At 46.6% G+C, this 26,617-nt stretch overlaps 1 long non-coding RNA gene across 3 annotated transcripts in view; it reads left to right on the forward strand.

The window, feature by feature from the left end:
• The first annotated feature begins 10 nt into the window (after positions 1-10).
• LOC132663633 (uncharacterized) overlaps positions 11-26,617 on the forward strand; it is a 31,301-nt gene continuing 4,694 nt past the window's right edge. For 2 of the 3 annotated variants that reach the window (XR_013551476.2, XR_013551477.2), the window contains exons 1-3: positions 11-140; positions 21,229-21,342; positions 25,938-26,268. This is a non-coding gene — a long non-coding RNA (uncharacterized LOC132663633). The remainder of the gene's footprint in view (positions 141-21,228; positions 21,343-25,937; positions 26,269-26,617) is intronic. The other variant, XR_014135927.1, reaches the window with a different exon arrangement.

A 26,617-nucleotide genomic window follows, 5' to 3' on the forward strand; every position in this document is an offset into this window, starting at 1 on the left:
GCCGTGGCGCACACCTTCCCTAGTCACTGGCGCTCGTCCTCGTGACAAAAGAAAACTTCAGGCTCGGTTTTCCAGCTCGCAAACAGTTAAGTGACTTCCTGCAAACGCTAGAGTCCCAGCAACCAGCCTTCCAATCAAAAGTAAGTTGGTTGATGTCACTGACATGGGCCCAGCCAATCAGAAGGGCGTTCCGAAAGCTAGCGCTCCACACTTGTGAACGCGGGAGCCGTAGTGGAAGTGGACAACATCCCTGTTATTTTGTGCTGCTGGTAGTAAAAGTGTGATATGTATGGGAAGGCAGGGGTGACGAATAAATGCAAGGTGAATCAATATATTTTTTTAAATCTAAGTATGTCAGGACAAGTTGCCCAAGAAGAAACGCAAATGAGAAAGGATCATTTCTCTTTTTTCTTTTCTTTTTTTTTTTCAGTTTTGAGATGCAGCATACTTTTGGGCAGATTTTTTAATACTCCTTCTATCCAGTGCATTAATGATGACTAATTCATTTTTAAAATGCTGAGCTGACAAAAGTTCCGTTTAAACCAGTCTTTTTCCGTCTCACTATTCTTACACTGAAACACCCCCAACTTTGCTTTTGTGATACCTACCATTCCTCTCCTTCCCTAGCGCAATTTATTCTAGGTGAGCTATTTTGGTTTGTTTTGAAGCTACTGTAACCCACCTTCAATTAAATGGAGACCAAAACAAAACAAAAAAAATCCTGCATTTGTATAATTTTTAAAAACATCATTCTTAGCTCATTTTCTTTCCTCAGACCCCTGAACGGTTTTCGGGGCTTCTCTCTCTTCCCTCACTTTACAAATGTGGAGACGGAAACACAGAGAAGTGACCTGTCTACCTTATCAGGTAGATAGTGACAGAGCTCAACTGAAACAATAAATCTAATGATTCCAAGCCCTTTGGGCTTTCCAACATCTGAGCTCTTCGATTTTGTGAAATATTAACTGTGCTAAACAGATTCTTAAGAACTGGAACAAGCCAGAGATCCTTAGCCATTGAAAACTGTGGCATTACTTGATCAATGATTAGCATGGGTCTTGGAGTCTGATTAACTCAGTTTGCCTCTCCCTCTGAATGGTTGACAGTTGTTTTCCATCTTGATAGGTGAGAAAGGAATCTAGGACTCATGGCTCTTCAGGAGGCTTGCCATCAGCACAACTGGTTAAAAACACATTGATTGTCCTCACTGGGTGTGAAAGGTGCCTGCCTCTCTGTGATGCAGATCCACTGAAGTCCAACCATGGCCCCACTGTCTGGTAGCCTTGGTGAAGGGTTGGGAAAAACTAACACCAGTTTTGTGGTCTCTAAAGGCAGAGTCCCAAATTAACCCTCCCAGCTTGAAGGCCAGTGTAGTTTACTTTGACTTTGCTTTTGAAGCGGTACAGAAGATATTGGTTGACTATATGGAAAAGGAAGTATGGAAAGGGGGTGGCGGTCAACCAAGACTATCATCATCACCATCTTGGTAAAGTAGGTGCATCATGGTGTGTAAAAGTGAAGCCGTCTTAGGGGCGCCTGGGTGGCGCAGTCGGTTAAGCCTCCGACTTCAGCCAGGTCACGATCTCGCGGTCCGTGAGTTCGAGCCCCGCGTCAGGCTCTGGGCCGATGGCTCGGAGCCTGGAGCCTGTTTCCGATTCTGTGTCTCCCTCTCTCTCTGCCCCTCCCCCGTTCATGCTCTGTCTCTCTCTGTCCCAAAAATAAATAAAAAACGTTGAAAAAAAAAATTAAAAAAAAAAAAAAAAAAAAAGTGAAGCCGTCTTAGAGTTCTTGAATTCCAATTCCCTTAATTTTAGAAAAGAATTCACTGAAGCACAGGGGAGTTTGCCTACTTCATAATTTTTCTGGGACAAACTCTGTCCCCAAGGATACATGATCATTTAGTAATTGCACCTTTGCTTGCTTCTTTAAGGTCCGGCACAAATACCAGTGGGATCTCTCCACGGTCTCCATGATGACTGCCTGTACAGTCTCTTGGATTTGCATGAACTGACATTGCACTGGGCACCTTCAGATAGCCCTAGAGTTAACACTGGGATTATTCTAGATACGAAGGAAAACCTGCATCTTTCCTTGGACATTGTAATCAAGGAACGTGAATGAATCAACCATCATAGTTTTTTTAAAAATACAAACCTTCCCCTCCCTTACTTCTGGTCTTCTTCTCTTTAATTAATTATCTTTAATTTAATTTTGTTTGGACTGGACATAACCCCTGAATTCTTCCAACTCAGTCATTTCAGAGTTATAAAAGAAAGTAATGAAAGAAAATCGAGATTTCGCACACATGACTTTCTCTCAGATATTTATAAGTGTATCTGCTGCTTTGCTTTAGAATAGCTTTTTTAACCCAGAAATTCTAGAATTATAGAATGCTTTCCCCTTTATCTCTTTTCCCACTCATTTCTGCTCCAGATCCCTATGTTTCTTTCAGGGAGCTAGGTATGGAGGAATACAGAAATGAAAAGACAGTCTAGCCTCACTGAGGCTTATATGTTAAAAACAAACACATATATATCACAAAATAATATATATTACAGGTAATAATTCCAACATCAGGATGTGTGTGTGTGTAATTTAACAACAAGGTCTCCTTGCCGTATTGGGATGTGTATTATAATAGTTTTATGATTAAAATCAGCTTACACGGTTTTGCCAGCATGTGGTTGTCCCAATTAAATTCTGGGAAAGTAAATTATCCCAAATTAATATGAATCATTCCTAATTACAATGAATAATTTACCAGGAAAATATATATTATGCCACATAAATATGAGAGGTCTGTTTTCCCCCAATTTAATCTTTGTAAATACACATTTCAAATCCACACAAACCAATGGGGAGGAGCACGGGAATTCAAAGACTGTAACTGTGCTTCTAGTTTATAAGTATGTGTTTTCCTCTCTATATTCTGTCTAAGGCTTGGATTTATTATTCAAGTTCTTGAGAACAGTGGTTTATGGGCCTGTAGCTCAGTCTTTATTTTCTGTGCATCCTGAAATAATTATCATTATCACCTCTAGAAGAGATAGTGCCTACAGAGAACTGATTATTTGAGCACGTGTTTAGGCCAGTTTGGGGCAGAGAACCCACCTCCCAGGGCCTGAGATGAGCTGTGTGACCCCAGGCAACCTCTTAGAGCTCTTTCCTCATCTGTGAATTCACGGGATTAGATGCATACATCTCCATAGTCCCTTACAAACTCCAAATTCTGTAGGGACCCCCCCCCCCCAAATAATGAGAAAAGCTGGGCAAGACTTGGGTTCTTTAAACAGCGTTTCTGCTGTGCATCTACAAACAGGTCTTTATGGCAATCAATATTTAAATTAAATCAATATTTAATGGGATAGCAGGCACAAATATAAATTTGTCCGAATCCCTTATAGTCTTTATTCCTTAATTGCATAGTCTCTCCTTTTCTTTCTGCAAGCTGGTTTGTGCAAATTTTCCACCCTAGCGCCAACTGAGGTATTTCCAGGGGGAACACAGCCCATTCCGTCACCTCCCCAGGAGATTTTTAATCCAAACTTAGCCCTGGGTAGAGTTTCCCCCGCTCACCGGGTGGAGCTAATCACCTGGGGCTTAATCTAAAATTCATTCTGCCTAGTCTCATCTCTGTCCAAGGCCCAGGGAGGTTTAGGTTAAAGAACTGTACTCGGTATGTAGTGGGTTCCGCCAACTCTGGCTTTTCTCACTCTTTCCTGCTGGGAGGCGTGGAAGGTGCTGGGCAGAGCTGCCTGCCTCCAGGCGGGGAGGAAGGAGAACAGATGGCCCGCTGGGGGTAGGGGGATCACGTGTCGGACCTCACTCTGGGCTGGATCCAGACATCTTTCAGGACCCAGGCCCTTAGGCTTTCAGCGACTCCACCTAGGCACACGGCACGGCACGTATCTGGGGCAAAGCCGTGTTCATTTTAGTGAAAGCTGGGGAATCAGGGGAAGGCGGCTGAAGGTTTGGGGAGGGGGAGACGGTTTGGGGAGGGGGAGGCGGGGCTGAAGGGATCTGGCTTCGAGCAAAGGCAGTGTTCTGAAATTGAAATACAATTAGGTGAAGACCTGTCTGCCCAGACGCCTGAGGCCCTAACGTGGGTTAACTCCCAGGGGCTGGAGAGGGAGGCGGGGGTGGGGGGTGGAGGGGGCTCAGGCCCGCGCGAAAACTTGCACGACGTCCTACTTTGCTCTCGCTCCACTTAGCAGCCTTCCGCAAAACTCCAGGCCTCTCCTTTGCCGAGCAGAAAGGCCACACGTTCATACATATGCAGGAGGATAAGTTTAGCTTGCAGCCCCCCGCGCGCCGAGAGGCCCTGCGCGGCGCACCGTGCATCACCCGCGCTCGGGGGCGGGCTCTCGGCTCCGGCCGCAGACTGGCGGGCGGCTCAGCCACTTGCGGGCTGCGCGCCCCGGCCTGGCATCGCCCTTTTAAAAAGTCTTCCGCAGGCGGCCGCCGCAGCGGCAGCCGGAGGAGCCGAGTTCATCTGAGGACAGCCCCAGTTCTCAGAAATCCCTTCCCTGCTGGAACATCAAGCTCCCTTTACTGCAGTTGAACAAACTGCCCTAGATTGGGGGATGAGGAACCCGCCCCAAACTCGTGCAAGGAGCTCCGGGCGCCCGCGCCCACGTGAGCTAACCTTGAAATTAGCCCCCGCACCCAGGCGGGAGGTGGGGAAGGCTGGAGGGGGCGGGGGCCGGCTGTCGGCCCCTCGAGGCCCAAGCCCTTGGGTTTGCGCCCTCCGCTGGCGCGCACCGCCCCCACCACCCTGTTTTATAACTTATGGGGTTGCATTTTTTCTTTTTAACTCTTCGGGGTTGGGTAGGTGCGTATGTGTGTGTGTTGGCGGGGGTGGGGCGGGTAGAGGCACCTTCCCCATCCCCCACGCCCGCGAATAAGAGGAAAACCTGCCCTGCGGGCTCCCCTGGGAGCACTGCAGAGTAGGGTGTCGGGATGACATAAGCTTCTAAACATAGCCGCACCGCACCCCAACTCTGCGCGCCGCGAGCAGGGCTGGGGCGGGAGCGAGGGGAGAGCAGGGAGGCGGGTGCTGCTGTCCGCGGGCGGGGCGGGCCGGCCCGCCCGGCTGTGCGGGAGGAGATGACTTTGCAGGAATCGTGTTCGCAGAGTTTGCAGGCAGTCTCTCCCGCGACGGTCGGGCCACGGGGTTAGGAAGCATTCCTGCCATTCCGCGCTCTCTCCTGCCTCACAAAAGCCACACACACACACACACGTGCGCACGCACGCAACCCTGGGATCTAAGGTGTCTTTTTTATGTAAATCAACCCAAACCCCCAGCCTTAGCGCCCCGGGTGGATTTGCCCGGGGGCATCCGCGCCCTCCAGCCTCCCAGCCTCGCGCCTGCCTCGGGGCTAAGCCCGCGAGGGGGTCGGAGCGGCCCTCCCGGTGAGTCAGATGGGCTGTGTTTCCTGTGGTTGTTGTGGAACAGTTTGTCCTTTTTACCAACCCCCCCCCCCCCGCCCGGTCTCCACCCCCTTGGTAAATATAGCGCTCACGTTTCATCATCTCTTTGTCCAACGAGCGCCAGACACCCCGGCCCGCGGCCCCCGCCGCCTCCCTCCTCCTCCCGGCTCGCAGTTACCTCGTGTAACCCCGCGCGGGCAGGAGGCGGGCAGCAGCTCGCCCCGCGCCGGCTCTGCACCCCCTCGCTTCCCGCGGCCGTACACTCCTGTCCCCTCCCCTGCTGCCAATTCCAGCTTAAGTTGTGCCCCCAAGCCACCGTCCCACCCCCTCTGGCCCGGTGTCCCGGGGGCCGGGTCGGGATGTGTGCAGGTGCTGGTGGAGGTAGCCCTTCTTCCCAGCCCCGGGCGTCACCCGGCGCTCAGGCCAGTAGTGGCTCTTCCACTTACCCAACCTCCCCTCTCCCAAGTCCCAAGGCCGCCCCCCTGTTCCCCTCCTGAGCGCAGGTGACGAGCTGCTGAGACAGTGTCTGATTCACAGAATGCTGAACCAGCGACGCGCACTTGGGGGTGGGCGCTCCGTGAACGTCCCCCTCCCACCCCCTCACCCCAGAGGGGAGTGGGCTGGAGGGGCGGGAAAAAGCGAGGTGGGTGGATAACAGCTTACCCTTCCCTCTCTCCCTTCCCCTCCCGGTTTCATTTCCACACATACAACCACCCACCGGGGACCGGAGGCGGCTGGTGTTCTCTGAACACAGGGAACTGGCTCTCTCTCTAGTCGCCTGTTTACTTCCCTGCTCCTCTTCGCCCTCCCTCCTCCTCGCCCCCACCGCCCCACGCTGCCTCCCGCCCCGGAGCAGCTGGGAAACCTGCAGGAAAACACTGCAGTCATGAGACTTCCCTGGACCCGTCGAGCTGTGGCCTGGGTTTGCCCTGCCTGGCCCTGCCTTGCCTTGCCTTGACCTGGGTCCACTTGGGGCACTCGGCCCTGGAAAGAAAGGCTTTTGGGGCTCCCCATCCAGGAATGTGGAAGAGGTGACAGCCTCTGTCCTTGCCGCCCTTTTCCTCTCTCCTCTTGGCACCAGATATCATCCTGTGGGGGCCCTGCCTGGCTGCCCTTTTGGCTAGGGCTCTGGGCCACCCCCATGAGTGGCCACCTGTCCAGAGATGGCTAGTGAGAGAACTGACAGTGTGTAAGAACTCGGCATCCAGGATGCTGCGGGGCTGTCTTATCTGCCATCACAGCCTGTCCTGGTCAGAACGGGGCACCCAAAGTTCCCTGCTGACCAAGGTTTTCAGGCAGAGCCCCTAAAGCCCGCTCCCAGGGACACACCCTCTCTTTATGGAGTCCAGGCCAACAAAACCTTCTCTTTCAAAGCTTGTTTCCCAGCAGCGAAGAATTCATCCTGTCTTCCTAAGTGAGCTGAGTGAACAAAGAGCTCCAGGAGGCCATGAGGGTGAGCTGTGGGTGCCGCCTGCCTGAAGTTCACCCCCCGTTTAAAAGCCACCTCTTCACCACAGCTCTCTGCTTCACTGCCATGGTTACCAGTTCCCTGTCCTCCGCAGCACCAACGTTGTACAGAGGCAGAAACAAACATGGGCATTTTAAATGTTCTTTTAAATATCCGAGACACAGCTTTGGTATTTTGGTAGAAGGGAAGGGGGAATGCACGCCCTGGAGGTTTGGTGGTTTCCTTCCGACCCCATGACCCTGAATAAATCTCTCACCCTGACTGGCCTCTCAGCTGCTCAAGGAGGGAAAGAGGCTTACTGAGATACTAGAGAGTGGAATTCACAACAGAACAGGTGCACCCACGCTGGCGAATCTTACTCAAGGCAGACTAGCTCTCCCCTGTCCACACAGCCTCAACCCCCAGCTGCTGGGACTATCCCACCCATCAGACTACGCCATCTGCTGCTTATTCTGTACCTGACTCAGGGCAGTCCCCCTCCACCCCACCCCTGTTAACATTTTTGGGGAATTTAGCAGCCTGGTGGAATAAGGACCTGAGACCCCAGTACATACACTGTAACCATTTGCCCCCTCTGCCCTGCCTTGGGCCTTTGTCCTACAGGTTCCCTGGACCTTTTTCACCTCTAAGTAACAGCACCACCGCTGCTATTTTCATTTCACGTGTCATGTTCCCTGACCAACACGTCTTTCCTTGCCACCTTATTTAGTCTAATAACCCCATTTAAGCCATTCTTTCACCTTAGTTTGACCTTCAACCTACTTTTTCACCGTTCTTCATTGCCCTTAGATTCTCACATCCCTCCTATCCAGCTTAGATCTCATGGTCTATCCTCTATCACTGTATCATCCACACCCCTCACTTTCTTCTTCCTGGGGCTACCCATCCGGCAAAACCCTGAGTCTGTCCGGCTTAACACACTGGACAAAGACAACTGTGCTGTCTGTTGTCACTAGCTCTCTGATCCTAAATCTCAGGTGGGCTCTCAACACTGCCCTTCTGCATTTCCCTAGTCGGCTTCCTGTCCCACACTCTGAAATGACACCTTCTATCCTCAAACACCCCCCCCCCAACCCACCTCTCCCCTTCCTCACCCGGAGCTGAAAACCTTGCTTCTTAATCACTGGGAAAATAAAAAATACAAGCAATTTCACAAGAACTGCCTCATCTTCCCATGGCCATGGCTTCCACCCTACCTGCCTCTGACTCTGCCTTCCTTCCTGTCACATGAGAGGAGTGTCCCTGCCCTTCTACTTGGCACCATGATCCCTTCCCCTCTTGACTATTTAAGTGGTCTCTCCTGAAATTATCTCCTCATCTTCTCCTCATTGGTTGTCCCCCTCTCCTAAATAATTCACGTTGATACAGAAACATGATATACTCCTTCTTTCCTTTATATGTAGAAGTATGTAAATATATGTATCTCCTTAGCCCCCAGTTCCCCCTCCAATATTACCCTTTTGCCATTTTTTTCTTGGCAACAAACATCTCAAAGTTGCCTGTATGTCTATGCTTCTTATTCTCTCTTGATCTCATGCCAATCCAACTTTCACTGTCCTTGGGCCACCAAAATCGCTCTTGGCAAGGTCTCAAATGACCCCTATCCTACTGCATCTATTAGGTATTTCCCTTCATGCAGCTGGAAGCAAAGAAGTCTAAGGAGTGGGCCAGGAAAGTACGAGGGAAACAGAAAAATATGGCATCTGAGAAGCAAAGAGAAGAAACTGTTTAAGGAGGGGAAAGGAGTTTAATTCTCTCTTCATCTCCTTTGCTGTTTTCAGTTCTTCTCCTGGCTCTCTAAACATTGGGGTGCCCCACGGCCCTGTTCTTTGGCTCTTGTCTCCACCTATGCTCATTCTCTTGATGATGGAATCCTTAACTTCTGTCTGCCAATAACTTCCATTTTTGTTTGCTTAAGTAGGCTTCACACCCTGCACGGGGCTTGAGCTCATGACCCTGAGATCAAGGCCTGAGCTGAGATCAAGAGTTGGAGGCTTAATTGACTGAGCCACCCAGGCCTCCATGACTTCAAATTTTTATCTTCTGTCCAAACCTCGCTCTTGAATACCACACTTGACTCTCCAGCCGTCTACTCATCATTTCCACTTGAGTTATCTAACAGGCATTTCAAACTTAACATATTAGGATTGGACTATTGATTATTTCTCCCCTCAAGGGCTCCATAACAAAGCCCTCCTATCTTAGAGAAGGGCATTCCAGTGCTTCTGCTTGCTCAGGCCAAAAACCGAGGAGTTATCCTTAATTATGCTCTTTATGTATACCCCACAGCTAATCCATCAGGAACTCCCCTCAGCTATATTTTCCAGACGTATCCAGAATCTGGCCCCTGTCATCACTTCCTCCACCACCTTCCTCTCTTGTGTTGCTAACTGCAGTAGCCTTCTAGCTCCCACCTTGCCCTCCTTCTTTTCTCAGCACAACTGCTAGAGTGCTCTTCTTGCTGTACATATCAAGTCACATCACTGCTCTGCTCAAAACTCCCCAGAGACCCCCGTCTCCCTAGGAGTAACTGTCCAAGTGCTTGCAATGGGGATGGGGACGAGGCCCATTCCATCTGCCTGAAAAGTGACTCTCTGATTTCCTCTCTTGTTTGCACCCCACCCCCGCTCTGCTGCGGCCACTCTGCCCACCTTGCTTATTAGGGAACTTACGAGCCACACTTCCACTTTATTTGTCACGGCTCTTTCTTCTACCTGGAACCTCTTCTCCAAGAGGGGTCTGCATGGTTCACTCCCTCACCTGCTCCAAGCCTTTGCTCAGCTCTCCCCCTCTAAAAGTGGTCCGCACTGGGCACCTGGGTGGCTCACTCAGTTGAACGAGCGACTCTTGATTTTGGCTCCAGCCATGAGCTCATGCTTCATGGGTTCGAGCCTCATGAGGGGTCTCTGTGCTGACAGTGGTAAGCCTGCTTGTGATTTTCTCTCTCTCTCTCTTTCTCTGATCCTCCCCGACTTGTGCATACACACACTCTCTCTGAAAATAAATAAACATTAAAAAAAAAAGTGACCTGCCCTGGCTCTTCTACTACTCCTGTGATTGCCTTTATCTACATTTTCTTTTTTTTCTGTGTCACTTATCATATGCTGATCTGCTACACATTTTGCTTATTTATTATATTTGCTGTTTCTTCCCTGTCTCCTGCTAAATACAAACTGTTTTGCTGGCTGATGTATTCTGTTTTAAATTTTTATTCTTTTTTATTTTTTGGCTGGAGTATTCTTAGTGTCTAGAACAGGGCCTGGCAGTTAATACGCTTTCAGTAAAATTTGCTGAGTGTTGACTAAACAGAGGATAAGCAGCCCAAAAAAATTTGTTTTGAACTCTGGCTAACTATATGTCAGGTACCCCAAAATGCACTGTGTGGTCTTAGCACTCCTGGTTTATAGGTGAGGAAGTTAACGTTCAGAGAGGGTAAGTGGAAAAGCCAAGCTCCCACCGTGGCAAAGCTAGGATTTGAGCTCAGGGCTCTTGAGTCCAGAGCTCGTGTTCCTACTCTCTCCATTACTGTGTCCCTGTAAATAAGCTGTCAGGCCAAGAGTGAGTTCTTTCTGCTGTGGCGGCAGGTAAGCTGTGGAGATGCACGGTGGCTTGTGACATCTCCAGATGGCACCTGAGTTTGTGTGTGGGAGTAAGAGGGGACACATAGGTCCCTTCCCCTACTCTAGACTGGTGCTGAAGAAAGGGTGAGGGTGATAGGCAAGGCATAGTCAAGGCTTGCCCCGGGGTATTTTGGCCACTTGTGAAGATGCTGGGCATATTTGTATAAAAGAGGCAGCATGGTGCGATAGATTTGTTTCTTGCATTTTAAATTCAATGCATTTTAAACAAGGATTGGCTGGGGTCTCTATTAATTTGGGACCCAGGTTGATGGCACAGCCACCCTTTGGAGCACTCAAGTCATAATTTCTACTTACATCTCATGTCACCATCCCAGCTGTAAGGGGAGCCGGAAGCACGCTCTTCCCAGGCACCCAGAAAGTAGAGAGCCAGCAATCTTTCTTGGGCCCACGTCCAGTGGGAAGCTTGAGGAAGCTCTTGCTGCAGCAATCCTTACAGATGGCAGCAATAGACTCTGGACAAAATATAAACAACAATCACCTGAGGCCCCTGAAGGGTGAACCAAAGCACACAGATAGTTGGCATTTGGAAGATGGGAATGACCTGAGAATTTACTGTCTATTATGGATTTTGACGTGGGGGTCCTAATTTGACGTCCTAATTTGTGCCATTTAAAATAGTTAAAAATATTCATAGAAAGCCGACAGCATTATTGGCTTGAAGGGCCGCAGGATACGTTTTAGAGTGACCACAAGGGCTGGAAAGTAAGGGAAGAAACTCGAGAAAAGAGCGCGGGAGGAAAAGTCCCAAATTCTGGGAGTAAAGTCTGTCCACATCTCAGGCGGATCCCAAATGGATGCCTAAGACGGCATAAGTGAACTCAAGTACACACATCTCTACATTTTATTTTGTCTATTTATGTTTTTAATGTTTTATTTATTTTTGAAAGAGATAGATGGAGTGTGAGTGAGGGAGGGGCAGAGAGAGAGAGAGAGACAGACAGACAGACAGACAGACAGACATAGAATCCCCAGCAGGCTCCAGGCTTCAAGCTGTACACACAGAGTCCAATGTGGTGCTTAAACCCATGAACCATTAGATCATGAACTGAACCGGTTGGATGCTTCACCAACTGAGCCACCAGGCACCTCCACACATCTCTACATTTTAAACAAATAAAAGTGAGATCAGGCTCTACTTTTTAAATCTCATTTTCAGCTAGCAATTTTCTGTGGATGTTTTCCATATTCCTCATTATGTTCTTCTATGGTATTGAAAACGAGAATATATCTTTTGAATAAGTAAGCATTCACGTGGTTCAATTAAAAAAATATAAAAGGCTATATAATGAAAAATCTCTTTCCCAACCCTGTCCCTTAGCTATCAGAAACAACTATGTATTACTCCCCACCTTTTTTGGGGGGGGGTAAATCCTTCCTATTTTATGTATATCCAAGCAAATACATGTATCTTGCTCACATTGTACACAAATGGTTAATATCCTAACAGTGCTCTGTACCTTATTAGCTTAATATATCTGGAGGATCACTACAAATCAATACATATAGGTTCTTCGTGTTTAAGGGCTGCCATAGAATTCTGATATAAATGTACCTTTATTTAACAAGTTCCCTGCTGCTCAGTTTTTTGGTTACTTTGAGTCTTTTGGAATTCAAAAACTTATTACCATAAATAACCCTCTTTTGCATTGGGGCAATGCAGCTGTGGGATGAGGTTCTTGAAATGAAATGCCGGATTAAAAGATAACCTGTTCTTGTAATTCTGAAAGATGTCAAATTGCTGTCCCCAACGTTTGTACCAATTTCTACATGCCTATGAGTGAGTGCATAGAAGTACCCGTTTCCCCACATTCTCATCAATGAGTGGGTTAGAAACGTTTCTGATCTTTTATCAATCAATCTGATTGATAGAAATAATACTTCAGGGTGCTTTTTTTTATTATTCTTTTGAGAAAGAGAGAGTGTGAGTGGGGGAGGGGCAGAGAGAGAAGGGGAGAGAGAATCTCAAGCAGGTTCTATGCCATCAGTACAGAGCCCAACGAGGGGCTCAAACCCATGAAACTGTGAGATCATGACCTGAGCCGAAATTTAGAGTCAGACGCTCAACTGACTGAGCCACCCAGGAGTCCCTTTCAGGGTGCTTTTAATTTTCAACCTCTCTTATTATAGGTGAGGTTGAATATCTTTTCATATGTTTGATAGCTTTTGCTATTTCTATTTTTAATCCATAGCCATTACCCTTTTTCATTCAGACTGTAAGCTTTTCCCCTATAGAGTCTTTCTATATTAGGACATTAGCCTTTTATCTGTGAGTAAGGATCCAAATATTTTCCCCAACCCATCATCTGCTTTTTAACTTTGCTTATTGTTTGTGCTATGCAGAAATTTTTTTTGTGGTTGTTGTATTTTTCAGTTTTCTATACTTCTAGATGTCATTTTCATAATTAGAAAGGCCTTCCATATTCTTATTATTAATTATCTCACGGCTTTCTCTAGAGCCCTTTATGATTTTATTGATCTATTTAAAATTTTTTCCTGGTGTAATTTGTGAAGTGTGTACCCCATTTAACTTTTCTCCGAGTGATATTCAGTTATTCCCACCCCAGGTGTTGATCTCATTTTTTTACATGTGTAGTCATGTTATCTCTGAATAATGACAGGTTTTTTTCTTCTTTTCTGAGCTTTATGCCTTCTCTTTCTTCTTCTTACCTCACTGTACTAAGCAAAAGTTCTAGTAAAATGTTGTCTAAAGTAGGGGTGGTCATGGGGGGTGCCTGGTGGCTCAGCTGGTTAAGTGTCCGACTTCGGCTCAGGTCATGATCTCGCGGTTTGTGAGTTCGAGCCCGCATGGGGCTCTGCACTGACAGCTCAGCGCCTGGAGCCTGATTCTGACAGATTCTGTGTCTCCCTCTCTCTCCGCCCCTCCCCTGCTCGTGCTCTGTCTCTCTCTCAAAAATAAGTAAACATTAAAAAAGATTTAAAGTAGGGGCTGTGGGCATCTCTTTGCCTTGTTCTTAATCTTACCCACCAGCAAATGGGTAAACAATCAGCTGGCTGTGCCTTGCCACGTTCCTCTCCACAAAGTTGATGCCAATTTGAACTACTCTGTAGTGCATGGAGTTGCCTAGGAAACTATAACCATTAAGTCTGATATTAGCTGTAGGTTGTAGATGCCCATTATCACATTTAGAAAGTACCCTTCTATTCCTAGTGGGGTGAGACTTTTTATCCTAAATTTTGACAAATGCTTTTTCTATATCTACGGGGATGGTCATATGCTTCTTTAGGGCCTTTATTCTATTAATGTGGTGAATTACATTAATTTATTTTTGAACGTGAAATCAACCTTGCATTTCTGGAGTCCACCACCCTTGGTCGTGATTTATTATCGTTTTTATATATCTCTTGATTCTATTTGCTAATACTTCGTAAAGAAATTTTACATTATGTTCATGAGGGATATTGGTCTGTAACTATCTTTCTTGTACTGCCCTTGCTATGTATTGATTTGAGATACCACTTTAGCCATACACGAAATTTCTGTTTATATTTGAGTCCTTTTTTGGATTTTATATTACATTCTGCTCCATTAATATTTGTCTTTCTTATTTCATTATTGTTAATGGGCGCATTGTTGGCTATTTCGGAATTAGGTTATTTCTGGCTTCTTGCCACCACAGACAACACTGTAATAAACAGTATTTTGGCTAGATCTTTTCCAACTCCTTGGTTATACCCTGAGTATAAATCCTTAGAAGCTGAATAACTGGGTCAATGGGTAGACGTAATTTTTAGAATTTGGCTACTCTGTTAACTGGTATCCCATCAGGAGAATAGAAACCATGCTAATTGTTTCAATCAGGGGACCTAATTTAGGGAATGATTATTATTGTTGGAAGGGCTAAAGGAACAGAAAGGGGAAGTTGAGATAACCCCTAGATTAGTAACTGTAGGAAGCCACTACCAACCTTCGGATTGTGGAGCAAAGAGGAGAAGGTGGGGGTGTTGCCAGAGCCCAGGACACATTCACTGCTGACAGTGCTGATGACTGTGCTTGCGGTTGAGAGCACTGAGGTCACTACCGGAGTCCCTGCAGAACGGTGGAACCATAGTCACCCCGCTGTTGCAACTTCTGGAGAAAACAAAGGGTGCCCCACTGCTTCAGCAGATGTAGCTGGAAGCAAGAGAAGTATACAAATGCTTTCTTCCTTCCTGCCTTCCAGTCGCCCCTCCCATCCACCAATGCCTCCCAGACTGAACCTAATCAGAACTAAGATGCCAAAGAAGTCTGGAAAAGTCATTTGCAGAATCCAGCTCCAACTGAGAGAAGCAAGGCCAGTATCAGGGACACTGGATCTGTATGGTTGCACAAAGCCCCATGCCTCGAAAAACCCCGTGCTGTCACTGTCTTGAAATTCTTCATACTTTCCGAGCAAGGGGTCTTGCATTTTTATTTTTGCATCGGCCCTGCAAATTATGTGGTTGGGCCTGCCCAGCCGAGCTTCAAGGGAGGAGAATGGAGCTGAGAGCGAAGAGGAAAATGCCAGGGCCGCTATGTTGCCAGAATGCTCTACCACAAAGTTTACAACAGTTTGAATTACTTACCAATGAGGGAGTTGCCTGGGAAACCACAAATTAGTTATGGTGCTGATAGGGAAGTTCTTAAGAGTTCCCCTAAACAGTCCAGTGGTTCCAAAAGCAAGAGCAGAGAAATCAACAAATTGGTGTTCTGCTCTCCCAACTTAGGGAGTCTGATTAGAAACCCCCCACCCCCGCCTGGCCCTGAGCTCGGATTTGTAATGTCCCTCCCTCACTCCTAAAGGGGGAAACAGATCTGACCGGTGAGTGTATTGGTTGTCATAAAATTGACATATTATTGCTTTGCTTTTGTACATCTGGCCTATCCATCATTAAATTAATCTTCCATTGTTCTTTCTAGAACTTATTGGTGCAGGGGAAATTTACTCAGCATTAGGTGGGTCAGGGTCCTGGATCTATCTGCTCCTGGAAGCAGACACCGGTCCTCACATTGGCCCTGAAGAGCCCAGCAACACAAAGGGAATGGAGAAGATGTTCAGAGAAGGGCCTTCAGATTTGGGGAGGGTAGTTATATTATAGCCAGGATCAGAATGTGGCCCTGTCATTGCAGGAGTTAGGGTGGCCATGTGGAGAGGAAGCAGAGGGACCTCAGAGGGAGCCCAGACTTGTGCTCCAGCCCTTTAGGGACCAAGAAGGGCCCACTTTCGGATGAGGCACTTTCAGATATACCTCCCCACCTGCCTGCCACTGTTGTCTACAATGTCCTTCTTAAGGATCCATTTCCTGAGTAAAGTTACCCGTAGGTAACTTCCTATAGTTATTCATAAAGGAAGTCATTCATTCATTCATTCATTCACTTGTTCATTCTTCAATAGACTGGGCCTCCACCCTATGCTAGCACTGGACTTGGTAGCAGGGTTATAGTGATGAGTAGGACACCCATGACACCTGCCTCCCCAGTCCTATGGTCTAAAAGGGGAGGAAACTAATCAGTTGCAATACCCTGTGATCTAAGCTCTGACAGGAGAATTAAAAGGTGCTTCAAAAGCAAATGAAACAGGGGTCCCTCACCCTGTCGGAGCATCAGGGAGAGATAGAACAAAGCTGAGGAGAAGTGAGGTAAGCAAGGAGGGGAAAAGGGTGGAGGGATGTTCCAGGAAGGGGGGATAGCAAGTACCAAGTCCAGAGGTGCGAGAACAAGCTCCTGTAAGAAACCGAAAGAAGAGCAGCTTGGGGGAGAGCTGAGGTCATGTCGGAAAGGGCTGTGGATATCCATATGGCCTTGATCCTGAGGGCAGTGGCAAGCCCTTCAGATTTTTAGCCTGGAAGGAGACAGAGATTTATACTTTAGGATACCACTCTGTCTGCTTTCTGAAGAATGAACGGAAGGGAGTCATGCTTAGAGGAAGAGGAGAAGAGCCCAGGGGAAGAAGGGAAGAAAGTAGCTTGGAATAGGATGGTCGTAAAAGGATGGAGAGAAGTAGGCAGATTCTGAAGTTTAAGATGAAAAACTGACAGGGCTTGGGAATCAGATTGGGTGGAGAAGGGCAAAGGAGGGGCTAAGCAGGTCCCCTAGGTTTCTGGCTCGGACAACCGTGGGACAGACCTGTAGGCGAGGACAAAGAATTGGCTTTTGGGTGAGCTGAGCTGAGGTGTCCGTGGAGCTGCCTAGCAGACAGTTGGTTGGATGGCTCCTCACCTTGAATTACTTTATTATAGATTAACAACCAACCTTGCAAAGTACTAAGGGGATAAGACACAAGAATCTTTGTTTTGCTGAAGGAAGGAAGACTAAGCAAAAGCCCTGAACTGTCTCCCACCTTGAAATCATAGATCCATTGAGAGCTCCCCCTCTCCTCCTGGTTGCACTAAATATCCTGCACTTCTGCTAGAACATTCCTCTTACTGCTCAGTTGCCTGCTTACCCATCAGTATCTCTTATTAGATTATGAGCTGGTGGCAGGATGTGGGTTCAATTCATCTTTGGCTTTCCAGTGCCTTCTAGAATGCCCTGAACATAGTATACTCATATCCCAATAAGTGACTTCAAAATGTACTGAAAATTCTGCAATTAACTGAAAAGCTGTTACATGGAAAAAACCCAAACAAACCTCTATTCATTTTAGTGGGAAAAACCATGTTGTGTGCCATCCCAAGATACCAAACAACTTTCACAGATAGAACACTGTATCAATTGAATAATGGCAACAAATGAAGTTAAAGAATAAGCACAATTTGGGGCACCTGGCTGCCTCAGTCCATAGAGCATGTGACTCTTGATCTCGGGGTCGTGAGTTCGAGCCCCATGTTGGGCATAGAGATTACCTAATTAAAAAAAAAAAAAGAATAAGCACAATTTCAAAGTTAAATCAATACAGTGTATACAGAAAAGGTAATGTAGTACAACTTTATTGTACTTACTCTTTTTTCTTCTTGCTCAGTATTTTAACCTTTTGATGACTTCTGTATCCACACAGGGTTAAAAATAAATTCATAGCCCAGAACAACATTTCTAGGGTAAAATAAATTTAAACATGGGAGTGCTTGGAAATAGTTCAGGCGCACAACAGGTCACAGAGTCACAGATGCTGTTGTTTTTCAATCCTCTCATGGGGCATATGTATACAAAACAAAATGTTTTGGGTTTACACAAACATGACTTATGATTTAAATTTGTTCCAAATAAGGGGCGCCTGGGTTGCTCAGTCGGTTAAGCGGCCGACTTTGGCTCAGGTCACGATCTCGCGGTCCGTGAGTTTGAGCCCCGCGTCGGGCTCTGTGCTGACCGCTCAGAGCCTGGAGCCTGTTTCAGATTCTGTGTCTCCCTCTCTCTCTGCCCCTCCCCTGTTCATGCTCTGTCTCTCTCTGTCTCAAAAATAAATAAACATTAAAAAAAATAATTAAAAAAAAAAAAATTTGTTCCAAATAATATTCCCTACAATAAACTGCTGTGTCAAGAAAGTTGGTGAATGGTCTTTGTTTGAAACCCCGATGAAGAAATATGACTTCTTGTTTATTATCTCTGTGGTGAGTTTTTGAGTCCAAGAGTTGTCATTTATATTTATATTTATAAAGAAAGAAGTCACAAAGTGGTATAACTTTCAAGAGGTGTAATGGTGCAAAGTTGCTAATGCATAAAAGGAAGATGAATGAAGGATGGATGGATGGATGGATGAATGAATGAACGAATGGATACCTAGCAAGGCCCTCTGGTAAGGTCAGAAGGAACCCTTGTTGTATGACAGAGGTCTAAGAACACTGAGGAGCATACAGTGATGGAGAAAGTGATGAGAAACCCAAGGAGGAGCTGAGGCAGAAAACAGAATATGGAAGAATTCTAGCTACCCCTTCGTGATCATTCAGTATGTGCTATGTGTAATGACGAAATTATCTCTGCTGGACACTTGGGCTCTGTAGGGAGCCAAGCATACAGTCTAATTTTCCCACCCTGAGGACCTTGCCCTGCATACCAGCCCTGAAGGCCTTCATTTCGTCTGGGTTGCAAACTTGAGGGTGGCTCCTTCAAGTTTCTAGTCCACTCGGTGGAAAGACCCTCACTTGTTTTGCCCAGTGGGCATTCTCTCTCCTCCTACAAACTGGCCTGGGTTCTGCCATCGCCTGTATTCCCTATGGACTTGGAAACTAGGATGTCAGATACTTTGTGTGCAGCTGGGCCGCCATGTTGAAGCTAGTCTGTCAGGTTGGCCTGACTTCACCTGGGCCTGGAGCCTACAGCCTTGTTGGTCCAGGGTTGTGTTGGGCAGTTAGCACACGGCAGTCATGACTTTACTCTTCCTCCCAGTCAGCAAAAGCGTCACCCCTCACCTCCACTCCTACTGCCTCAACTTAAAACAATCTGGAATGGAGAACTGTTTCTTGCATTTACCATCTACCTGGCATATGCATTCTTTGACATGTAGGTATCTTCTTCCCCATCCCTTCTCCATCCCCATTGTCTATTTTTGCATTTGTTTCTCTGGTTTCCATACACGACTTTATTGTTTTACTGTATGTCCACTTTGCTCCTTCTGCTCTGTCCCAGTGCTCCATTTTTTCCTGATCTCTCTTTCTTTCCCCTATATTTCTGCATACTTGTTCTGTCTGTGGCTTCGCACTAATGTATGTGAAGATCAGTGAGAGCTTTTCATCCCACAGACCAATGGAAAAACTGGAGAGAGCTCCGAGTGTGAGCATTACGTGGATAGAAGCGGAAGAACATACTACATTGCAAAAACAACTTCAACATGATTGGATCTTAAGTCTCAGGAGATGGTAGCCATTGAAATCCTGTACATCTATGTTAAGTTTTATCCAAGGTTTTCTTAAGCTTTCAGTTCTACTGCAAGGCATTCTACTAAACAAGCCTGTGTTTCCCATTAGCTCATAGATGAGCAGGGGTTTGGGACAAAGGTGGTGTAGAAAGCTAATGCGGTGGTTCTGCAAGGGGTCTGCAATAATTATAGGAACCTTCTTTGCATCACTAAGCAATTGTCTTCAGCCAACTCTCAGTTTCCAGCTTCTTGCATCTGGTGTTTATAGTTGAAAAGGTTTGTGACTTTTCCCACGGAGGCACCTGCCATGTTGGAAGGTCTATAATGGAGTTTTGGCTTTGACTGGAGACGGAGAGAAATGAACTGACATGAGAAAGTCGTATCTTGGTGTTAGGCTGATTTCAATAAATTATAAATTGAAGTGGCCACACTGAGTGAGGCCACCCATTCAGCCCAAGTTATATGAACAGGGGTTTAAGATGTCAGTGCTCTCATAGTTCATATTACCATGCTGGATCTAGATGGAAATTTTACTCGACACAACCACTTAAGGGGGAATATCGTGTCTGAGTTATTTTAAAAAGGCAGTCTGTCTTCTCTTAACACTTTTATACTTTCAGTGTTTTATAAGCATCTCTGTCACCTGAAATGGAGGCAAAGCATTATCGCTCTCATGTCATGGGCGAAGAGATGATGCACAGACATTAATCGACTTTCACCTTGCAGGGCAATGGCTGAGTCATTCAGGGTCACAGGTCTCCTTTTTGCTGCTTATTCTATAGGACAGCATCACCTCGTGGTCAGCAAGTTAAAAGTCCTGCTCTCCTACTGATGGAGGCAGTCTGTTGGTGACCTTGAGTGACTTTCATATTCTCTCTGGATGCCTGTTTTCTTGCTGGAAGTCTAGATAACACACCCACACTTCTGACTGTATCTTTTTTTTTTTTTTTTTAATTTTAACTAGGAATGATGGAATCACACATGAGGGATTTCATATTATACATAAGCAGAGAATCTCCAGGTTAGAAAGGACCTAGAAAGGGCAGCTGGCGTAGGGGTCCTAAAAATTTGCCTTACAAGAAATAGTGAAAGTTTAAAAACTACAGTTTCTCAAGGCCCATCCTACTGAAATGGAAAACCTCAATATGAGGACCAGGATTCTGTGTTTTAAAAAAATCACTCCAGGGGCGCCTGGGTGGCTCAGTCGGTTGAGCGTCCGACTTAGGCTCAGGTCATGATCTCAAGATTCGTGTGTTCGAGCCCCACATCAGGCTCTGTGCTGACAGCTCAGAGCCTGGAGCCTGCTTCTGATTCTGTGTCTCCCTCTCTCTCTGCCCCTCCCCCGCTCATATTCTGTCTCTCTCTGTCTCAAATATAAACATTAAAAAAAAAGAATCACTCCAGGTAGTCTGGCGCAGGTTTAGAAATCATGGCTTAAGTGGAACCACTCCATGGGCATGGGGGCAGGACACATGCTCCTTAGGTCTGGTAAGGGGTGAGATGTGCACTTTAAATACGTAGGCCACGGGATCAGAATCCAACCCCCTTAAAAGCAAGGGGACTGAGAGGGGATGGGAGATGAGTTGGGAGGAGGTGTTGGGGAACCCTGGACTCTGCTTTTGCCACTAAATCCTTGAGCTTAAATATGGAAGCTGGTAAAATCCCTGAATGGAGCCAGCCTTGGCATTATGCAGCTGTGTGACCTTGGACAAGCCACTCCCCATCTCTGGGCCCTGGTTTCCTGTCTGTAAAATGGGAGTGTGGGCTTATTGATCTCTAAGTTGCTCCTATGACACTTTGACACTAACCTACTATCCTTTTTGATGTGGGCATGCTATGATAATAAATGCTCTCCATTATCTTAATTTTTTAATAGAATGCCTTATGGACCCAGCACTTGTCCCACTGAATCTGTTTTCAGTCACAGCCTCCCCTGAACAGTATGAATGCCGTGCCCGGTCCCTGAGACGGTGCGACTAAAGCATTCCAAGATGTTTCTTTGCCCTCTTCGGCTGGAAAAGCGACCTCCAAGTAGGTGAGATCTAGAGAAGGGAGACAGAAATCTAGAAATCTTGCAAAGGTATATGGAAGAAAATATGATTTGGTCTGCAGGGAGGTAAGTATCCTAGCAGACAGCTCTGCGGCAGGTGAGGGTAATTCTACCTGCTGTGTGCTGCTTCAGAAGGTGACCAGAGAAGGCTCCATCAACTGGCAACGACTGAATGTTCTCCAGTGACCATGCTCACCTTGCCGCGGGTCATGGCTGCTGTTGGCGGGAGATGCACTTAATGGCTATAGTAGCTGGCACCAGCATTGGCTCCTCAGGCTCAAGTTTGGCCAACTGCAGAAGCTCAGCAAGGAAGGCTGTGGAAGCAGCAGCGTCTTGCAGGCCAGAAATGATCAAGTGTTCACCATGACTGGAAAGGAACCAAAGGAGAACAGTTTTGGTGAGAGAGCCAAAGCCGAGGAGCCAAGTAGTAGGTTTTATTGGGCTTTTGTTAGAGTCAAGGAAATTCAACGGAGGGACATTTATTGAGTACCTCCCGTGTGTCAGAAACTGTACAGGGCTTTAGGAATTCACAGACAAGCAAGGCACAGTACCTTTCTTTAGGGGTTTATAATCTGGGGAAGTAGTTCTCCCTAAGAACAAATATCATGTCATTCTAGTGGTGACAGCATCGTGGGGGAGGGGCTTACAGGGTCTTGGGCAGCAGGAGAGGAAGGCAGGTGAGGTGACATCTGAGTAGGAGTTTGCCAGGAGAAGGGGGTAGATAGATAGGCCAGCAAGGCAGAGAAGACAAAATTAGCAAAGACAAGCATGGTGCCCTTGGGAAGGGAGAGCAGGTTGGAGGTGTGGGGGCGATAGTGACACACAGGGGAGAGGAGAATGGGGAGGTACAGCTTTGGACTGAGCTATAGAGTTGGGCTTAGTGCGTGTGTGCGTGTGCGTGCGTGTGTGTGTGTGTGTGTGTGTGTGTGTGTGTGTGTTTGCATAAGGGCTTTAGCAAAGGGAGTCTCTTGTTAAATAGTTGCACTGGTGTTTAAAAATACTGAAAAATATTGAAAAGAATATGGAGGATGAATGGGTGGAGAGCAAGGTGGAGCCAGGGGCCATATTCAGAAGTGAGCTGGGAGAAAGACAGTGGGGCACTGGGTCCTGTTGTGTCTGGGTGTGAGCAGTATGTGAAAGAAAGGTGCAAAGAACCCTTCTTGGTTTCCTGGCTTGGTCCAGGGCTCCAGAGATGCCACCTCCCTGTCCCCACTCCCTCCTGCTCCAAGTCTGTATCAGTTGGGCTGGTGGCCTCCTGCTCTCTGTTTCTAGAACAGTCTTGCCAATCTTCCTCATTTTCCTATTTCCAGTCTCAGTTAATCTTTCTTCATCTGCACCTGATTGACTTTAGGGGTCCTGAAATCATCACGTGGTTCGATACCTACAGTAGTAACAAAACTGCAATCTGGGCTGCCCCTTTCTCCGTGTCTATATAAGCTAAATTGCCGCCTTCATCCATTAATCACCTCTGTAACTTTTTGTAGCTTATACAGCTGTGAGCTTACAGAAAGTCCATTCATCTTGACAGAGGCATTTGCTCTTGTGTAAACAGTGGTGAATACAGCCGGCACCATTTAAAGGAAGGGAGGAGAAGAAAATAGGATGAGTTGTTGTGTGCCTGGAATCTTAACATTTACTTATTTTAGGTTCTGGGTGTCTTTTATGGGCTCGAGGAGTTATATCCAACCCCCTTTCTAGAGCTGCTGTTTCTTCCACAGGCTGTTAGGTTTGCACGCTCCAGGCACCTCGTTATATACGTATATACGCTTCCATTCATGGCAGGAGGGAGTTTTGTGTGGGAGGAAGGTCTACCTAGAGAAAGGAGCGGATGGCCCAGATGTTTGATCCACTGGGGTGAGCCCCTTCAGGACAGGCGTGGGCAATGGGGCAAGGCGCTAGGGACATCTGGAAAGACCTGAGAACTGGCCAGGAGGCAAGAGCCTCCCTCCCTCCTTTGCCATTCCGAAGGCAGGGTGGGCCAACCTCTCTCCAAGTTCACCTCAAGGTTTACAAGGGTCAGCGTGTTTGTGCTGGCCTTGACATTTTCACAAATTGCTCTGTAGTTGTTTTCATTAGTTTTATTCCAGCTGCTGCTCCAGGGTCCTTCTGGCAGCCTGGCCATCCAAGCCGGCTTGGAATCCCTCCTTAATTGACTCAAGTCATGAAAAGGTGCCATCTGCTTCGAACTCTTGCCTGTTCCAATGCCGGACAAATCCCAGGCATGCACCATAGGAAAAGCAGTAATGAGGTTCACACCTCCAAGTTTACAGTGCCTAACTCTGTCTGGTCAGGTGTTAAGTGCAGAGGTGAAGTGCAAGCCCGGGGGAGGGTCTAAAGAGTAAACAGGCCTGGAGAATGTGCTTCCTCCTGGGTCCTAAGTGACGCCAGCTTGGGGAGGAGATTTCACAGCCATCCTGTCAAAACCCTGCGGTTAATAACATCATGATGACCTAAATAAATTCACAGATATCAGTTACTCCCTGTGTTTTCACTTCACACCAGCCCTCCACAGATGCGCCTCAGCTTGGGAAATACTGGGGAAAAGGCCTTAGGGAGAACTGCCCTGTGAAGCTATTAGTTTTATCCCACTTCATAGAAAGAAAATAAGAAACTTAAGGAGGTTTAGGAAGAAGAGCCACTGTCGCCATGATGCAGCCGATGAGTGTTGCCGTCCAAACACTTTCTCGTTTCATATTTATTATTTAAAAGAGATACCAAGGGCAGTGTCAGTGGAGCAAAATATTTATTGACTTTCGTGGAACATCCCCCAACAGCGATTTTTTTTTAAAAAGTTGTTATACCAACTGTAGTGTGAAATTGACTTCTATCTCCTCCAGTACAGTGTGCAGTCAGAGTGCCTTTCTTTGACACATTCCGAGACATTAATATGGACCCAAGTTCAAGCATGCCTCAGAAAGTTACATGCTAAAGAGGGGCTCCAGTACACTGCTGTTTGTTTATCAGGAGAGATGAGTCCCTACTGGAAATCAGGAAGCAGCAGGATGGTCTAAAATGTACTGCTAGTGTAGGGCATGGGAGGTGGGGGCCAGTGGCAGAAGGGGAAGCAGTAAATGAAACCCAATTTAAGATCTGGATCAACCAAGAGCTACGTGTAGACCTTGTTTGGATACTGACTTGAACACACAGAGTAACTATAAAACAAACAAACAAAACCTGAGGGGTGTCTGGGTGGCTCAGTTGGTTATCTGTTGGACTTAAGGTCAGGTCATGATCTCATGGTTCATGGTTCCTGAGTTTGAGCTCTGCATCAGGCTTTCTGCTCTTAGCCCAGAGCTGGCTTCAAATCCTCTGTCCCCTCTTGTCTGCCCTGCCCCCACTCATGCACACATGCTTTCTCTCTCAAAAATAAATACACATTGAAAAAACCTGAGATGATGGTGGGGGGGAGGGGGGGTAAGATACTGATTGGATATTTGGTGACATTAAGAGTGTATTTTTTTTATGTCATTGTGATTATGTTTTTTTAAAAAGAATTCTCATCTTCCTATCTTTTGGAGCTATGTACTGAAGTATTTACAGATGAAATGATATAATGTCTGAAAATTGTTTCAAAATAACCCAAAGGGTCAGGGTGGGGGTTAAGTGTATGGCAAGGGAGGGGGGGCAGGAGATGAAAAAAAGAAACTGGCCTTGAACTGGTAATTGTTGAAGATAAGAGATGCTTACAAGAGTTATGGGTTTTGCATATTATTTTCTCTACTTTTCTATGATGGACATTTCCATGATGCAAAGTTAAAAAGGAAAGCCCTCAATGGCTCTGATCTCTGCTAGCTTTTCTTTGGAGGGGAGGGAAAAGGTATTAAGGATCCCATCTCCAACCCAGCATGGAATTCTTACTTTTTTGAAATTTATAATCAAAGAAATCTCAATGGGCTCTTCCTAATGTTATGAATCTTTGATTATATGATTCTGTAAAACTCTGTTCAATTGATATAGTAGTCACAGCAATCATCAGTGCTGTCCCCCACTGGGGTTGGGGAGAGGCAGAAAAGAAAGGGACTGCTTCCCACTGGGACGTGGTTGATTTTTTTTTTTTTTAATGTTTATTTTTAACAGAGAGAGAGAAAGAGAGAGACAGAGACAGAGAGAGAGAGAGAGTGAGTGTGTGTGTGTGTGTGCATGAGTGGAGGAGGGACAGAGGGAGACAGGGACAGAGGGTCTGAAGCAAGCTCTGTGCTAACAGCCGAGAGCCGGATGTGGGGCTCAAACTCACGAACTGTATCGTGAGATCAGGACCTAAGTCAAAGTTGGACACTTAAACCGACTGAGCCACCCAGGTGTCCTGGAAGTGTTGGTTTTTTGCTTCCACAAAGTCAGGACCTGGTCTGAATGGCCATGATGGGGTGGGGTGATGTGGGCTATGCTTTTGGGCACTCATATAAATGATGTAGGGAGAATAGTTATGGTTTAGGTGATAAAGCTCATTTTAAAGAAACTACATCCTAGGTTCAAAAATAACTTATACCTTAGCCTGGATTTCTGATGCCATCACACCTGTATTAGTTATCTGTGCTGTGTAACAAATTCCCCCCAAACCATTAACCTTTATTATCTTACAGTTTCTTTGCAAGGTGGTTCTGGCTCAGAGTCTCTCTCTCTGTCAAAGCTGCAGTCAGGCATCGTCTGGGGCTGTAGTCATCTGAAGGCCGAAGGGAGGATCTGCTTCTGATTGCATTCACGTGGCTGTCGGCACACTTCAAATCTGTTTCCAGATTCACGCCCATGGGCCTGTCTGCAAGGCTGCCCCATGACATGGCGGCCGGCTTCTCCTAGAGCAAGTGAACCGAGAGAGCATGAGAGACAGCATGTGACAAGGAAGCCACAGTCTTTGTATATCATAATCTTGGAACCAATCACTCATCCTTTCTGCTGTATTCTATTTTTTTTTAAGTGAGTCACTAAATCCATCGAGGGGGAGCGATTCATCCTCATTTGCCCGGGACTTTCCTACGTTAACGCTGAAAGTCCTGCATCTTGGGAATCCCCTCAGTCCGGGGCAAACCACAGTGACCGGTCACCCTGAATCAAGGCTACACTCAAGGGGAGGGAATTACACAAGGGTGTGAATACCGAGTGTGGGGGATCGCTGAGGGTCACCTTGGAGGCTGCCTGCCACAGCAACCTTTCTAAGATTTGCTTTTCTTCATTACTGAAAAAATCAGGCCTGTGAGCCACTTTGTGATTTATAAAATACACGTCTCAGTTTTTAAACGATATAATGAATCATGTTAAAGTGAAT

Source organism: Panthera onca, chromosome D4, assembly GCF_046562875.1.
Source record: "Panthera onca isolate mPanOnc1 chromosome D4, mPanOnc1 haplotype 2, whole genome shotgun sequence".
Classification (NCBI taxonomy): domain Eukaryota; kingdom Metazoa; phylum Chordata; class Mammalia; order Carnivora; family Felidae; genus Panthera; species Panthera onca.